This window comes from Hemicordylus capensis, chromosome 5, assembly GCF_027244095.1.
Source record: "Hemicordylus capensis ecotype Gifberg chromosome 5, rHemCap1.1.pri, whole genome shotgun sequence".
NCBI lineage: Eukaryota > Metazoa > Chordata > Lepidosauria > Squamata > Cordylidae > Hemicordylus > Hemicordylus capensis.
Window position 1 is genome coordinate 18,108,289 of NC_069661.1, and position 10,159 is coordinate 18,118,447.

General features: G+C 43.1%; 1 long non-coding RNA gene across 2 annotated transcripts; it reads left to right on the plus strand.

Moving 5' to 3' along the window:
- The first annotated feature begins 96 nt into the window (after nt 1-96).
- Nucleotides 97-7,169, plus strand: LOC128325765 (uncharacterized). Of its 2 annotated transcripts, none has more exons than XR_008307616.1 (4): nt 97-749; nt 4,189-4,261; nt 5,766-5,895; nt 7,013-7,169. It is a non-coding gene; the product is annotated as an uncharacterized LOC128325765 (long non-coding RNA). The 2 variants fall into 2 exon arrangements; XR_008307615.1 differs by lacking the exon at nt 97-749 and adding an exon at nt 778-1,101.
- The last annotated feature ends 2,990 nt before the right edge of the window (nt 7,170-10,159 follow it).

Genomic DNA, 10,159 nt, shown 5'->3' on the forward strand with positions numbered 1-10,159 from the left:
AAAATGGCCGACGGAAAGAATGCGGCGGCGCGGGGAGGGTCACGTGGCCGACGCCCCAGTCCACCCCCCCCCCCGCCACTCCGCGCGCGCAGATCGTCGCCTCCACTCGAATGGCCAGGACACCCTAGCGGGGGCAGAGCCGAAAAAGCGCGGCGTCCTCTTCCCTCTCTCGAAAGCTTCATGCTAGCCAATGGCAGCTGTCCATACCAAGCGCCGGTAGTTCAAAGCGACTGCGTCGCTTCAAGTCTCTGTTGTTGTTTCTTAACTCTACGGCTTTGTGATCCTCCGCTCCTTCCCCGCCCCGCGCGTTCCTTCTCTATGACGAACAAATAGAAAAGCCGCCATTACGTGCGTGCGCAGTTAAGTAGAAACTTCCGAACCATAGATAAGAAAACGTTGGAGAGGTAGAGCGGCTCCAGGAGGAATGGAAATAGGAAACGCGGCGGGGTCTCCTCGGCGGGGCGTGTGTATTTCCCTTGTTCCTTCCGATCTGAAGCTCTGCAGCTGTTGTTAGACTGCAATTTCTATCATCCCCAGCTGCAATAAATTGTGCCTGGGGGGTGATGGGAGTTGTAGTTTAACTACAGCTGGCGAGTCTTCTCAGCTTGGCCATCCTGCTATGAGGCTTGACGTATCTCACTTTTTGTTGATATTTTTTTGTTGATAAAGAACTACACTTTTTTATTTTATTTTTTTAAAAATTGATGTATATCTCGCTCTACCGCATAACCTAAGAGTGACTTACAGAGGTTGGTTTGCTTCTTCTAAATAGTAGTACTCCTAAGCCTATCCCAAGGGGTTTCGAAATGTATAATGATGGTTTTGGGGTAGGGTTACCAACCCCTACGTGATTGGCTTTGAGTCTTCCGAAATCTGCACCCAATGCCAGGTGACTGTTAAAAGTCCTCTTGGAGATTTTAATAGCGTCATACTGTGAATTTTTTTTTGGGGGGGCTACATTTTTAGGAACTGGTTTAGTTAGAGTTGGCAGGAATAAAAGGGGTCAGACAGCTTGGAGGGAATGTATGTGCACAAAACCCATGTTTAGTCTGTGGTTGTGATGAAGTGGGGGCAGTCAGAGGACAACTTGCAGCAGTTTAGGTGAGCAGTGCACGTGAGAGGTTTTTAATATCTAATGCAAAAACAACAAAAAAAGTGAGAGGGAAAGGGTGGTTCTACTTCCATACATATTAAGTAGTATCTGAAGCATAATGTAATTTATGTTGTGGACCACATGCTTCTAAATTAATCTACTCACCTTACAAAATCTGGGGGAGTTCTGCTCCAGTACCAACTTTAGTGAGGCTTTCTTGTCAAGTACATAGACCAGGGCTGCTTGAGGGGTGAATGAACGAAGGGACTCTACCCCTCTCTAAAATTGCACTCTCTCCCTCCAGGCTTTGGTCCATGTGAGAACTTTTTAACCGTCATTGTATATACGATTGTAAATGCTCTCGTGTCTATTCTTAAGTTGTAATTTAGTTTTATATTTTAACTCTTTGTAAGTTACCTTGGAGATTAATATATTGAATAAAAAACCAATTTGACACTAGTTTCGGATCCATCCATGATTGTGCACCAAGCCAGACATTTCCATTTTATTTTTTACTTACACACACCCCACCCCCACCACCTTTATCCAAATTCAGTTTTTAAAAAATGTACATTGGTAAAATCTGTTTACTAGAATAACAGATATTGAGGAAATTTGTAATTCCTAGAAGCCTTCAGCTATATAATGCACCTCTCATTTTTAATCTTGGCTTATCTGTAAAAGTTATCATCAACAACTTGGATTAATTGTCAATGCAGTTTTTTAGCAGGAAGTGGAGGAACTAAGACCAATCATTTCTGAGACCAAGGGCAATGTGGATTCTAAGGAAGTGGATAGAATGGCTAAACAATTTCCTGGCCTTAATTCAACATGCCGCTAAGCATTCTTAAGCCCTTTTATTTCAGTGGACTTAAACTAGCTCAGCTTTGTCTGACTGCTCTCTAAGTCTTCTCAGGTATCAGATATTGGAACCAATTGACATTTGGAACACTGTAAAATCTCAGTACTCCCCGCCACTGGGACATAATGCTATTTGTAACCAAAATTGTGCTAGGCAGTAGCTCTGCCTAGGCCAACTGGAGATACCCAATATCACTGGCAAGTAGTATATTAGCAAATATTACTTGCTAATGGCAACGTGGATACAAGAGAGCCCAATAGCAGACATGGGATGGGAATAAAAGTAGGGAAAGTAGAAAGACTGCTCCATTCCCAGAATTTATTAAGTTGCCTAATAACAAGTCAGACCTTTGCTCCATCTTGTTCAGTAATATCAACAGGCAGCTTCCCCACTCCACCTCATTTCTTCTCCATGCACTTGTGCTCTACCACTGAGCACGGTCCTGCCCAGGGATTTTTAAATAGTACTGCCATGGCATAAGGTCAGGCCCAAGGTCTGTCTAGTCAAACATCCTGTTTCACACAGTGGCCCACCAGATGCCTCTGAGAAGCCCACAGGCAAGAGGTGAGGGCATGTCCTCTCTTCTGCAGTTACTCCCCTGCAACTGGTATTCCAAGGGATGGGTGGGCAGGGGCACCCTGGTTTCCTTGCATGAAAGTCACCAGAAAGCACCATGGGCTTGATGTCTGCATCTTAAGAACCTCTGCTATTAGTGGGTGTTACTTGAATGTAAGGGGAAAGGTTTCCCTGCTGGGGTTGATCACACATCTGTTAGGCTAGAGACGACCTATAGCTACCAGACGAGCAGCCATTGATAGACCTGCCCTCCATGGATTTAGCTAAACCCCTCTTAAAGCCATCCAGGATGTTGGCTGTTACCACATTTTGTGGCAGAGAATTCCATAGGTTGATTATGCATGGTGTGAAAGTACTTTTTGTCAGTACTAAACTTGACAGTCAGTTGCATGGTATGACCCCTGGTTCTAGTCTTATGTGAGGAGGAGAAAAAGTTCTATCAATTTTCTCCACACCATGCATTAATTTATAGATTTCTATCATGTCTCCCCTCCGTCATATTTTTTCTGAACTAAAAAGCCCCAGGTGTTATAGCCTTGACTTATAAAGGTGGTGGTTTAGGCTCCTGATCATCTTAGTTGCCCTCCTCTGCACCTTTTCCAGTTCTACAATGTCCTCCAAATATAGTGACCAAAACTGCACACAGTACTCCAAATGTGGCTGCACCATAGTTTTGTATAAGGGCATTATAACATTAGCAGTTTTATTTTCAAACCCCTTCCTAATGATTCCAAGTATGGAATTGGCCTTTTTCACAGCTGCCACACACTGAGTTGACACTTTGAATGAGCTGTCCACCATGACCGCAAGATCCCTCTCCTGGACAGCTCAGTTCCCATCAGCATTTATGTGAAGTTGAGGGGTTTTGCCCCAATATACATCACTTACACTTGCATATGCCATTTTGTCGCCCACTCCCCCAGTTTGGAGAGATCCTTTTGGAGCTCCTCAGAATCTCTTTTGGATTTCACAACCCTAAATAGTTTGGAGTCATCTGCAAATTTGGCCACCTGTTGAGCCTGTCTGCTTCCGTTTGAAGCCTACTCTCTATGTAAAGAGGCCACAGCCAGAGAGCTTAGTGAACAGGATCACTGGAGTTTTGCATGGAGTTTCGCAGGGAAGTGTGCAAGGGAGCTTGAAAGGAGCCCACTTGATAACTATTTCACTACCCTAAATAGTTTAGTGTCATCTGCAAATTTGGTCACCTCACTGCTTACCCCAACTTCTAGATAATTTGATTAAAAAGCACCAGTCCCAGTACAGATCCCTGGGGGACCCCACTTCTTACTTCTGTCCATTTAGAGAACTGTCTATTTATATCTACGCTGTGTTTCCTGTCATTCAACCAGTTAGCAATCCACACATGAACCTGTCCCCTTAAACCATGACTGCTACGTTTTATCACGAGTCTTTGATGAGGAACTTTGTCAAAAGCTTTCTGAAAGCCCAGGTATACTATGTCAACTGGATGATCTTTATCTACACCTGTTGACACTCTCAAAGAACTCCAAATGGTTGGTGAGGTAAGATTTACCTTTGCAGAAGCCATGCTGGTTCTCCTTCAGCAGGGCCTGTTCTATATTTTTAGGTTTTATCCTTCAGAATGCTTTCCATCAATCTGTCTGTAAGCTAAGCTATCTGGCCTCTAATTTCGCAGATCTCCCCGGATCCCTTTTTGAAAGTTGATGTTCAGTTGGCTACTTTCCAGTCTTCCGGTACAGATCCTGATTGTAGGTATAAGTTACATATTTTTGTAAGGTCTGCAATTTCCCATTTGAATTCTTTAAGGACTCTTGGGTGCATGCCATCTGGGCCTGGCAATTTAATTTTCCAGACAGTTCAGATCATCTCTCATCACCTCTGTCAGTTCTTTAGCCTCTGTCCCCAGGAAGCTCAGTTCAGGCACAGGTGAATGCTTAGTATTCTTTACCGTGAGACAGATGCAAAGAACTCATTGAGCTTCTCTGCAATCTCTATATCCATTATAATTCCTTTCACTCCATCTAACAGACCACCACCTCCCTGGCAGGTTTCCTGCTTGTGATGTATTTGAAGACATTTGTTATTGCCCTTGGTGCTTTTAGCTAGATGTTCCCCAAACTCTGCCCCCCTTTTTGTCTCCTTGCATTTTTACCATAGTCTGTGTTCCTTTCTGTTCATTTGGGCAGGCCTTCCAATTTCTGAAGGAAGTCTTCTTCCCCTTTCTAACTTCCTTGCCTTTAAGCTTTTAGCTATGCTGGCATCCTTCCCAAATTGGTGTACCTTTCCTCCTTTTTGGTATGCATTCTAACTGGGCTTCTATTAGTGTGCTTTTAGACTCTGCATTCTTTCCCTTTCAGTTTTCTTTTCACCAAAACTTCATTTTATTGTTAGACTTCCTTGGCAATTCTCTCCTCACATGTATGCTGAATTTTACACTATGGTCACTGTTCCCTAAAGGTTCCATGACACTGAGATCTCACAGCAGGTCCTGTGGACTATTCAGGATTAAGTCCAACATCACCTTCTCTGATTGGTTCCATGACCCACTCTTCTAGGGTACAGTCATTCAGCATACTTAGAAATTTTGCCTCTCATATTACCAGAATGTGAAGGGGTCACTTTTAAGGGGGTCATTCCATGAAACTAATTGGCAAGAAGTTTAGGACTGATAAAAGTATTTTCATACAATGTATAATCAAGCTATAGAATTCTTTGCCACAAGATGTGGTGACAGCCAATAGCCTGGATGGCTTTAAGAGGGGTTTAGATAAATTCAGGATCTAGCAATGGCTACTAGTCTGGGAGCTATAGGCCACCTCCAGCCTCAAAGGCAAGGTGCCTTTAAATTCCAGTTGCAGGGTAATAACAGCAGGAGAGAGAGCATGCCCTCACCTCTTGCCTGTGGGCTTTTCAGAGGCATCTGGTGGGCGACTGTGTGAAACAGGATGCTGGTCTAGATAGACCTTGGGCCTGATCCAGCAGGGCTTTTCCCATGTCCTTAACAGGAATGTGGCCCCTCCCACCAGATGTGGTTCACCTAAGCCCTAGCTGGCTCCTCCTACACTCACTCACTCTCTCTCTCCAGGTAAGAGAGAAACTAAAAGCTACACAGCCCCCTGGCAAAAATCAAACACAGACACAGACCTCTCCCCTAAAGAGATACCAGCCCCTTAAGAAACACAGGAAGAGGGGGAGATTTTAAGAAAAGTTTTTTTAATTAAAACTCACTGCCTTTTCATCTTCCCTGAGTAGGCTTCAAACTGAACAAACCAATGAAAAGACTGGAGCAACAGCAACAAAGGCCAGAACAAAACCCTCTTTAAATCTGCAATTCTAAGCATGCTTACAAGAGATGTAATACCACAGTAAATCTTACTTCCAGGTAAGTGTAATAGAGGTTCTGACACATCTGACTGCAACCCTCAACACACTATTCAACAAAATTTCTGAGTAGACATGCTTGGGACCACACAGTTTATCACCATGTATTTGTATTCCATAGACAACCTGTAAGGCTTGTCTGTCATCACTTTGTTCTTTTCGATGCCAGGTGAAGACCTCTTAATTCAGGCTTTAACACTGATTTTTAAAATAAGTTTTTAAAATGTTTTGTATTTTCTATTGCCTATTGGAATTTGTTTATCTTTATGTGTTTGGGGTTTTTTAAACACTGTTATTGTGAGCTGCCCAGAGAACAATTTGTTGTGGCTAAGAAATAAGAGTTTACCGCCAAATGTTAAGCTGGTATTCTTTGCCTGACTGTCCCTGTTTATTTTTACCACTGATCACAAATGAAGTATCCAGCTATTGCAAACAACATAATAAATGTGTGCTGCTTCAACAGCATCCCAGGTTTAGTATGCATGCAAAGTAGCAAACCAGGTTAATATTATTAGTCTTCCTGTTGGTTTGTGTAGGGAAGGAAAGATTGTGTTGTCGAGTCGGTGTCAACTCCTGGAGACTACAGAGCCATGAGGTTTTCTTGGTAGAATACAGGAGTGGTTTACCATTGCCTTCCTCCCATGCAGTATGAGATTGTGCCTTTGCCGTTGTCACTTCATCCGCCTCCAGCACGTTCCTACATCGCTACTGCCTGATATAGGCGACTACAAATATATATATTTACTAGGTACAGTCTGGGAAGCATACTGGCAAGGATTCAAACTAACAGCCCCTTGCTTCAGAGGCAAGCTGCTTTTCCACTGTGCCACCGCAGCCTGATTTGGTTTGTGTAACTCTAGTAGAATTACTTAAGACTATGTCCTTGAATTAACTGGTAAACACACTGATCATGTAAGCAGAGAATAGCTAATAGAATAGCCTATTTAGAATCACTGTACAGGAAATTGTTTAGCCAGGTCTGTCTCAATCAGAGCCAGTGGAAATGCTGGTGCCTCCTTTGCCTTGCATTCGCATTCTTCCTTCCGATCCTAAAAAAATGTCCTAAGAAAGACCTTTAATCCCCTTTAAAAAGGAACGTTGATCCTTTTACCTTGTAGGTTCAAGCTCCAGCCTTTGTCAATCTGGAAGTTCATCACCAATCAAGCCTCACTACCAACTCCACTTCAAAAGTCTTTATCCTACACGCCATGAAATTCCATCTCTGGTACAGAGTTATCTTGCATGTCAGAAGTTAATAAAATCAATTAAATTTTATTGGTTGCTTGGCTTAGTTGAGTAGAACTGGTTCAGATCATGTGATGATCAGCACACAATTCATCATAAAATATGTGCCCCAGAGGGCTGCTAAAGCAGCATTAATATTGCTCCTTGTTTCTACTACAAGAAGAGAATCTTGCTATTTATTCCACTCATGCTTACTGGAAGATACTGGATGCATCAGCTCTCATTAAAGACAGGATTGAAACTGGGTTGCTGACCTCTCCACTGAAAAAGACATTTTGCATACTTCTATCTCCTGTGCGAAGAAGTTACTCCAGCAGTGTTGTTCATTATAAGGCACAGGGGCCAATGGTGGTCCCCATCAATCCTCTAACTCCCCAAGTCATTTATTAGGCCTGTGTGGAACTGTCTAAAGCAGAATATTCTGCAAAGTCCCCCTGGCATCATGCGATGACCATCCGCACCATGCAGTGCTGTGCCTTGCACATTGCCTAGGGAGGTACTCCTTTAAGGGAAATGGAGCCTTCAAACACCTGCATCATCTTGGAAGGCATGCACGGAGTGTTCGAAGTGTAGTGCTTCCCAGCACTTTCCCCCACAGAGCTCTTAAGAGTGAACCATCCCAGCACTGAGAGAAGCACAGTACCGTGCAGAGGTCAGGATAGAAGGAAATGGCACTCACATTGAAGATTTTTTTGTCGAAATGGTTTCTGCTTGAAAGATAGTGAAGATCACTGTTCTCCAGGCTGTCCTCCAATGAAGAAGAATGACAGGATATACGTTTCAAAGAACAAAGCAGGGTCTTCAGCCTTGGAAGAGATCCAAGATAAAAAGGTACAAGTAGGGATGTATATGAAGTAGATTTTGTGTTTTGTTTCGAGCTTGAAACAAAACGCAGATGGCCGAAACAGTGGTTGAGCTGGCTGTTTCGATGCAACAAAGCTTGCGACATTTTGACTGTTTCAGCCATAGGGAACAATGGGGAAACTCGAAATGCCCCATTGTTCCCCATGGGTACCTCCTAGGGTCACCAAAGTGGGTTGGGTGGTAGGGCATGATGGGTGGTACTTACCACCCAGTCCACAAAAGAAATGAGCAAGTGGGCAACTTAAATGTTTAATGTTTGCCCCAAACCCCATAGGATCCTATGAGGGCTTTAAGGAAAGTTAAACATTGTTCCCCATGGGGAACAATGCAGTGTTTAGTGTTTCCCCATTGCTCCCTATAGCTGGAACAAGCTATACTCACAGAATGCACTGCATACAAGTTTTGCATTGCAATTTGCAATACATTTTGCAATCCTGCCTTGAAAAGCACAGTAAAAGGGAATCTCTCCCTCCCAACACAGAACTTCAACACAGAATTTCAAACAGTCCAAAAATGGCCAAAAAACCAATCCCTGACCCCAGATCTACTGCCAGCCAGTGCCTACGCTGCAGTAACATTGGCACGAGTTGCTCTCACGCAAATTATGAATCCTTACTTCCTAGTATTGCCACAGCAGGACCATTAGCAGCATGCATAGCCATAAGCTCAGCTAGAGCAACTTCAGTCACATTTTGACATGAGTACACCTTGTAATGCAGAGCAGTGAGAGCAGCACATTAGTCTCAAGGCCAGACAAGGAGCTCATCACAACAATCCCCAGAAATATCACTCAGAAATGCCACTGTTCATTTCTCGCCACAACACTATCTCATCTCACTAAGAAAACAAACCACAACTCAAGATTTGCCTTTGTCAATCTGAGATCCAGCAAAACCAGATTGTTGTAGCAGCAATAGCACAGCATATTATATTGTGCCGAGAACAGAAAACCACAAAAATCAAACCTCCTTTCCTCCTCTCCTGATGTATCTTCAAGCAAGGCACACTCTGCTTCCCAATCCCTTTCTATACATTTTGAAATCCCCTCCTTTTGTGTTCCCCTCCCTCCTCCCAGTCAATGGGGGCAAAGTTGCTATGGACAACACTTGATCTGTATAGCAAGCCAACCAAGAAGCAAGATCACAAGTCAATCAGAAGCCAGTGCCAGAAAAAAATCAATCAGCAAGAGGAAAACAGGCCTCCAAAATGGTGCTCAAAACGTTTTGATTGAATTGGGTTTTTTCCAAGCTTGGAACAGGCCCTTTATTTAAAGAATGTTTTTGTTTCAAACTCTAAACTGCCAGTTTCAAGTTGAAACATTTTGCGCATACCTAGGCACAAGTCTGTTTTTCCCATTACGAACTAGTAGCAGCAGCACAGAATCACATTCTTGATCTATGCACATTAGCAAGCTACTGCAAGTTCCTTGTTCAAACTAGATAAAGGATAAGCTTTAATACTTGTAAGTTTTATCCTGCAGGAAGCAGGATTTTCAAAGAATATTTACTCCCACAGACTTGACCTGGCTTCTATAGTGTCCTTAAGGCAAGTTAATCATGAGTAAATTAGTCCAACTAGTTTCAATGGGACTTAGTCATGACTTTTTATGACCCAACCTGTTCTTTTATTTACTCTTATATCACATTTGTACACCACCCCAAACTTCCATCAGAGTGGTTTGCAGCAACATAAAACAAAGCAAAACCTTAGGTCTAGTTAAAAAGTTTGGGTGAATAAATGTGTCTTTAGAGACTTTAATGTTCTCTGGGATGGGGAGGTTCTTATTTCAGCAGAGAGTGCATTCCCGAGTCTCAAGATGGAAATAGAGAAGACCCATCCCTGTTAGCCAGCAGACAAGCTGGTGGCAACTGCAGAAGAACCTCTCCAGATGATCCCAATGGGCGATAGGGCCCATAATAAATATGTTCTCTTAAATATCCTAGACCTAAACTGCTTAGGGCTTTATAGGTTATAGCCAGCACCGTGTATTTTCTCCAGAAACTTATTAGTAGCCAGAGTAATATGATCTCTTTTGAGATGACCCAGAGACCAAACTGGCTACCACATTTTCTAGACTACGTACAAAGGCAGCCCCACATAGAGCACATTGCAGTAGTAGAGCCTGGAGATTACCAGTATATGTACTACTGTTCTGA